Consider the following 7,006-nt stretch of genomic DNA (forward strand, 5'->3'; position numbering starts at 1 on the left):
TAGTCTGGGGGATGGAGGGTAAAGGGGGGCTCATTCAGTTTTGTTTGACATCATGATTTGGTGAGGTTATAGCCCCTCCTTCTCGCTGTTCATTCATTTAAAAAACTGTGTGCGTCAGACAGGAGACAGAGGAAAGGGAGGGGGCAATTACTCACACACACGCACGTGCACACACACACACACACACACACACACAAACGCTAACCTGTATGAACGCACACACTTGCCATTAGCCAATGCAAATGTATTCCACTTCCCAAAATATTAAAATCAATACCGCAGTGTCAATAAAAATGACCCATATCTAAAATGAAACCATTGCCCCTGATTGGAATGCAATTAATGACTCACCATCTAAAATGAGAGCTCAAGTAAACGGTTCTATTCTGGGCTGTTTATAACACTCATATATTGACATGTTTTTGCTGTTGGATTTGAGATAGCCAGCCAGCCAGCCAGACAGACAGACAGCCAGCCAGCCAGACAGACAGCCAGCCAGACAGACAGACAGACAGACAGACAGACAGACAGACAGACAGACAGACAGACAGACAGACAGACAGACAGCCAGCCAGCCAGCCAGACAGACAGACAGCCAGCCAGCCAGACAGACAGACAGACAGACAGACAGACAGACAGACAGACAGAATGTCTATACCTCAGGCACAGACAGAATTGACTCATTTGACATGTTCCTTGTGCATCTCTGTCTGGCCAGAATGTATTTTCTGTTCCTTTACCTGGACCAGCCCCATGCCATGTAGGGATATCAAAAAGGTTGTTTTGTCTTTCAGAACTACTTTACCTCATGGCAGATGTTTTCAGTTCAGCCGCCAATTTGATCTCTCCTCGCCATTACAGAACCACTAACACTAGCAGCAGAGTTGCCACCATTCTGTGGCTGTTGCTGCTGACACGTTTTGTTTGTTTTCCATGAAGTTGAAAATGTTTTTCAGTTAAGGCTTCTTTCAAAGCACACCAATTAAAACAGAGTGGAGCATTGAAATTTGATTATTTTAAAAAAAACATTTTTTTACTATTCCACACGAGACATTAGAGAAGACTTTGATGGGACTGTTGGCATAGGCCATATCCAGCAGTGAGAGAATGGATGCTTTGTTTCCTGAATCATTACGAAAATAACTTACTCCCTTAGCCCTTGCTATCATGAAAGTACAGTAATATCTTTGTTGACAAAAAATAAAACTGGGTCTTCCCTAAAAGCCTGTCTGTAAGCAGGTCTTGGTTCTAGGTAGCTGACTTAACTCAACTACATGGTGCAGGAAGTTTCTGATGAACTCCAGCAACAGAGTTCATATTTGTCATCTGTAGTACCGTGCCTTTCTTGGTTTGCTGAAATCCATACTTTTTCAAGAAACATGAATCAAATACAATCGCCAATTTATTGCTTGCTTTGGTTTTTTGAAAATGGCAAAGTGCCAATTGAATCTCCAGAGACGTAGGCCTAGGTCTCCAAATACTTATTGACCAATCAAATCACACAATCTAGGCCTACGTCATTGGAGATACAATCGGCAGATGCGCATTTGCGCTGAGTTACCATTTTCGAGAAACAGAAGCATGCAAACAGTCCCTGGTTGTATTTGATTAACGTTTATTGAAAAAGTATGGGTCAGGTCTAGGTCGAGTTGTCTATGGGTCCATTCGGGTCTGATTGTTCTTGGGTCTGTGTTCCCATTTATTTATTTTTATTGAGTCCCTTTGGGTCTGACTGTCCTCGGGTCCGGGTCCATATAGTTGGACCCGTGAAAACCTCTAGTCTCTGCTTAATTGAATCCGAAACTTCCTTCAGCATGGAGTTGTGTTTTGTCAGCTAGGTTCTGGGGGTCCTGGGCCTGCCAGCTCAATGACACCCACCTGGAGCACTCATAGCAGGCGGGGTTATGCTCAGGATCCTTTATGTCCTAAAACCCAATGCATACAATATCTTTATCAATAGACTCTGCGTACACCGACTCATCAATTGAAACATACTGTACCATGCTGTACTTTGTGAATACTGACATCAATTGTTGCTGCAATTCAACTATTGGGACCAATTCATATATTTTAACAAACATATCTTCTGCTCATTAGCTTTTTTCATTTTTATCTAACAACTTCTTCATAGGGGCCCGCGTTGCAGGTCACAATAAACATGGTGATTTAGAAATAGCTCTGGATTTATGATGATGTTAACGTCTAGGCTATCACTGAATACAGACACATACACACTTACAGTGCGTTGAGCTGAGGGTGAATCATCATATTGTGACAATTGTGTTTTTGCATTGTTAATGAGAAAAGTGATGTGTGAGTGAGAGAGAGAGAGATAGAGAAAAAACGAGAGAGATCACCTGGTAATAGTCTTCATGAGTCCACAGATGGCTAAACGGGCCTCTCTCCTCCTCTTTGTCCTCTTCCTCCTTTACACTGAAGGAGGTGACTGGGTCTTCCTCCTGATGTGACCTTGTCCTGCTCAGGAAGATAAATACAAGCTGAACGGCATTCTTCAATACTTTTTCAAAAAGCCTGTCATCTGCTATTATGACCCGAGACTTGAGCAGGCAGGTTGGGGTGGATAACCTTGAACTTCTCAATAAGGACATCCCAATGAAGCAGACATGAATAAATAAACTGCATGTTAAGTAAGTGAACAGATGCAGGGGTCATATGGAGCAGGGTCACTAACTGATGTCATCTCCCACCCCCCGGGGACTCTGGGACAAAGAGAGGAAAGCTCGGGAAGTATTGATGGATGACCCACAGCACCCCAGAGAGACCCATCTTCCCCTGGGACATCCAGGATCCTCCTCCCCCTGTTGGCTAGGCTCCCCAGCTGGTCCAGGATCAGCGAAGCAGGTGAGAACACAGCCAGGCTCGTCATCCACAACATCCTCCAATATGTCTGGGATCAGGTGCTGTGTGTGGCTAGTGATGTCCGAGCCAAGGTATAAGGTCTCAGGACTACAGAGAGGGGGGTATAATACAAGCACAATGTAAAAGGAATGAGTAATATTTTTTTGTTTAGTTGGAGGACATATTGCTCATTATTGTCCCCTATTCCTCCAATGGCCAAAATAATATACATTGTGCAAATTTGAGTAACAAGTTCAAGCATGGACAACATTATTTTTATATATATTTTTTGAATTTTACCCCTTTTTCTCCCCAATTTCGTGGTATCCAATTGTTGTAGTAGCTACTATCTTGTCTCATCGCTACAACTCCCGTACGGGCTCGGGAGAGACGAAGGTTGAAAGTCATGCGTCCTCCGATACTCAACCCAACCAAGCTGCACTGCTTCTTGACACAGCGCACATCCAACCCGGAAGCCAGCCACATCAATGCGCCGGAGGAAACACCGTGCACCTGGCAACCTTGGTTAGCGTACACTGCGCCCAGCCCGCCACAGGAGTCGCTGGTGCGCGATGAGACAAGGACACCCCTACCGACCAAGCCCTTCCTAACCCGGGCGACGCTAGGCCAATTGTGCGTCGCCCCACGGACCTCCCGGTCGCGGCCGGTTACGACAGAGCCTGGGCGCCACCCAGGAGGCCTGGACAACATTATTTTGAACATGAACTTAAATTATATTAAACATACATTAAAGCATTTGTAAATATTGACTTTCACAAAATCAAGAACTGTCTTCCTACTTCTGGGTGTGAATACATCATACAGACCTCCATTTAGTCTTCATCTGCCTGCTCTCAGCAAAACAAAACACTACTAATCTGCCCAGGGGTAACATGTGCTGCCAGTAGTCTGGGAATGTTACCCAAGTGGTCTAACTCTTATACACAAGGTTAGCAGCAGCAACTTGCATCCTGTCCAGTGGGTGTACATTAAGCTGCCTCACGCTACAGAAACAGGAGATAGGCTCCTGCCCCCATGGGCCATTCTGGCTTGGACAAGGCTTGCTTACTTCCCTTAGCAGCAGCAACTACACACTGACTTCACCTCATTCAACTCATTTGGTTTACAAATGTTTGATGCGTTTGATACCGTTCCATTCATTCCATTCCCGCCTTTACAATGAGCTCATCCTCCTATAGCTTCTCCCACCAGCCTCCACTGATTTCTGCAATGCATGCACCTTGCACCTGTTTTGCAACTCAAATGAGTTGAATGAGGTGAAGTCAGACTCCACTGGTAGAAATGCACTAGAATGTCTAGTAAGCATCCTGCAAAAAATGTTCAAGAACAGTCGTCTAGTCGAATCTAAAAATAGGACAGTAATTAACAAAGCAATTTTTTGGAATGCAGTGTAAGATCATACTTTTCAGATTACATGTATTTTATAACATGCAATCAAACAAGTTTTATTCAGTGTAAATATTCAGCCCCAACTTGCAAATTACTGTAGCTAGTCTCAGATGCTGAAGCAAAGAAGACAGGAGAACATTTGGGACACTCAACCAAGACCAAACAACCAGCTGATTACACTTGATGTACAGTGTTCACTATGGACAAACAAGAAGGGTGAGCGCAATGACACTCATGCAAATTAGACTGGCACCAGGGCATAGGGCATAGGGCATAGTAGGGCATAGTAGAGTACTGGAACCTTGACAGCCTTCAAAGGATGGCTCACTCGCCTCCGAGCGGGCTTAGCCATTTCACTTACTTGTTAAGATTCCAAGAACATAGGATGAGATGTTACTATCCTTTGTGCAAGCACTTCCAAGAGTTAATGAACAGTGAGCCTGGTGAAATTTGGGGAGCGCATCGTCAGTAGTGTACCTTTGGTTCCTGTGGTGTTTCGGCCTTTCACACTATACACCCTCCCCAAAGGCGGCCAGCGACAGGGTGATCAATCCTACGCTTGTGTCCCATCCCAATTAGTCATAGGAGTTGCCTTGTTGTTGATAGCCAACATCCCATGGGACTATGCATGGCAGGGGCGTCCTCCTCCCTGAGTCAAGCATTGTTGACCGCATACCTCCTGGCCCTCTCACTTCGGGGCCCAGCTGGGGTCTTTCCTCTTCATCCAGAGCCACTGACTGCTGCCTTCTGCCGCCTCCGATACAGCTTTGATTGCCGAACGCTGGCTCTGGCCCTTAATTCCCAGGTCTCTAAGCAGTCTGGTTGTTGATGTTGCCACAAAACCTCTGCAGCCCACCTCCACTGGTCGGACTTCTGTGTTCCAGCCATGATGCCGTGCTTCGGCAGCTAGATAGGCATAGCGCAGATGTTTTCGCTCATAAGCCTCATCTACTGAGTCCTCCCAGGGTACTGTGAGCTCAATGATGAAGACCTTCTTGAGCGAACGGGACCAGAGCACCATGTCAGGTCTTAGGGTGGTGGTTGCGATCTCCGGAGGAAACACAAGTTGCCGGCCAATGTCAGCTAACATTTTCCATTTTCCATTTTCCAGCCAAGCCCAGCTGGTCTCGCTCTACACCGGTGGTTTAGCCCCTTCGCGGATGCTGCTGGGGGTGGTAGGGAGTTGGTGGCAGCTCGCTTGTCCTCCAGGGCGGATGCAAGGTTTTTAAGGACTTGGTTGTGACGCCAAGTGTAGCGTCCTTGGGTGAGGCTTGTTTTACACCCTGTGAGAATGTGCCTGAGGTTGGCTTGTCACTTACTTGTTAGATATTACTGCACTGTCGGAACTAGAAGCACAAGCATTTCGCTACACTCTCACTAACATCTGGTAACCATGTGTACGTGACCAATACAATTTGATTTGATTTGATGTGCTGCCCAGGGTCAGCCAATAGGAGCTGTGTAACCCAGATGGAAGTAGGTCAGCTGTCAGAGAGAGAGAGAGAGAGAGAGCACCACCTCTTATCCAGACCCTCAGAAAAATCATTTTTCAACCACTCCACAAATGTGCCTTTAAACTGCTTGGAAAATTCCAGAAAAGTATGGCTTTAGAAGCTTCTGATAGGCTAATTGACATCATTTGAGTCAATTGGAGGTGTACCTGTGGATGTATTTCAAGGCCTACCTTCAAACTCAGTGCCTCTTTGCTTGACATGATGGGGAAATTAAAATACATTTAAAAAAAAATGTAGACCTACACTAGTCTGGTTCATCCTTGGGAGCAATTTCCATATGCCTGAAGGTACAACGTTCATCTGTACAAACAATAGTACTCAAGTATAAACACCATTGGACCACGCAGCTGTCATACCGCTCAGGGAGGAGACGCGTTCTGTCTCCTAGAGATTAACGTACTTTGGTGCGAAAAGTGCAAATCAATCCCAGAACAATAGCAAAGGACCTTGTGAAGATGCTGATGGAAAAAGGTACAAAAGTATCTACAGTGCCTTGCGAAAGTATTCGGCCCCCTTGAACTTTGCGACCTTTTGCCACATTTCAGGCTTCAAACATAAAGATATAAAACTGTATTTTTTTGTGAAGAATCAACAACAAGTGGGACACAATCATGAAGTGGAACGACATTTATTGGATATTTCAAACTTTTTTAACAAATCAAAAACTGAAAAATTGGGCGTGCAAAATTATTCAGCCCCTTTACTTTCAGTGCAGCAAACTCTCTCCAGAAGTTCAGTGAGGATCTCTGAATGATCCAATGTTGACCTAAATGACTAATGATGATAAATACAATCCACCTGTGTGTAATCAAGTCTCTGTATAAATGCACCTGCACTGTGATAGTCTCAGAGGTCCGTCAAAAGCGCAGAGAGCATCATGAAGAACAAGGAACACACCAGGCAGGTCCGACATACTGTTGTGAAGAAGTTTAAAGCCGGATTTGGATACAAAAAGATTTCCCAAGCTTTAAACATCCCAATGAGCACTGTGCAAGCGATAATATTGAAATGGAAGGAGTATCAGACCACTGCAAATCTACCAAGACCTGGCCATCCCGCTAAACTTTCAGCTCATACAAGGAGAAGACTGATCAGAGATGCAGCCAAGAGGCCCATGATCACTCTGGATGAACTGCAGAGATCTACAGCTGAGGTGGGAGACTCTGTCCATAGGACAACAATCAGTCGTATATTGCACAAATCTGGCCTTTATGGAAGACTGG

Source organism: Oncorhynchus mykiss, chromosome 23 (assembly GCF_013265735.2).
Source record: "Oncorhynchus mykiss isolate Arlee chromosome 23, USDA_OmykA_1.1, whole genome shotgun sequence".
NCBI classification, from domain to species: domain Eukaryota; kingdom Metazoa; phylum Chordata; class Actinopteri; order Salmoniformes; family Salmonidae; genus Oncorhynchus; species Oncorhynchus mykiss.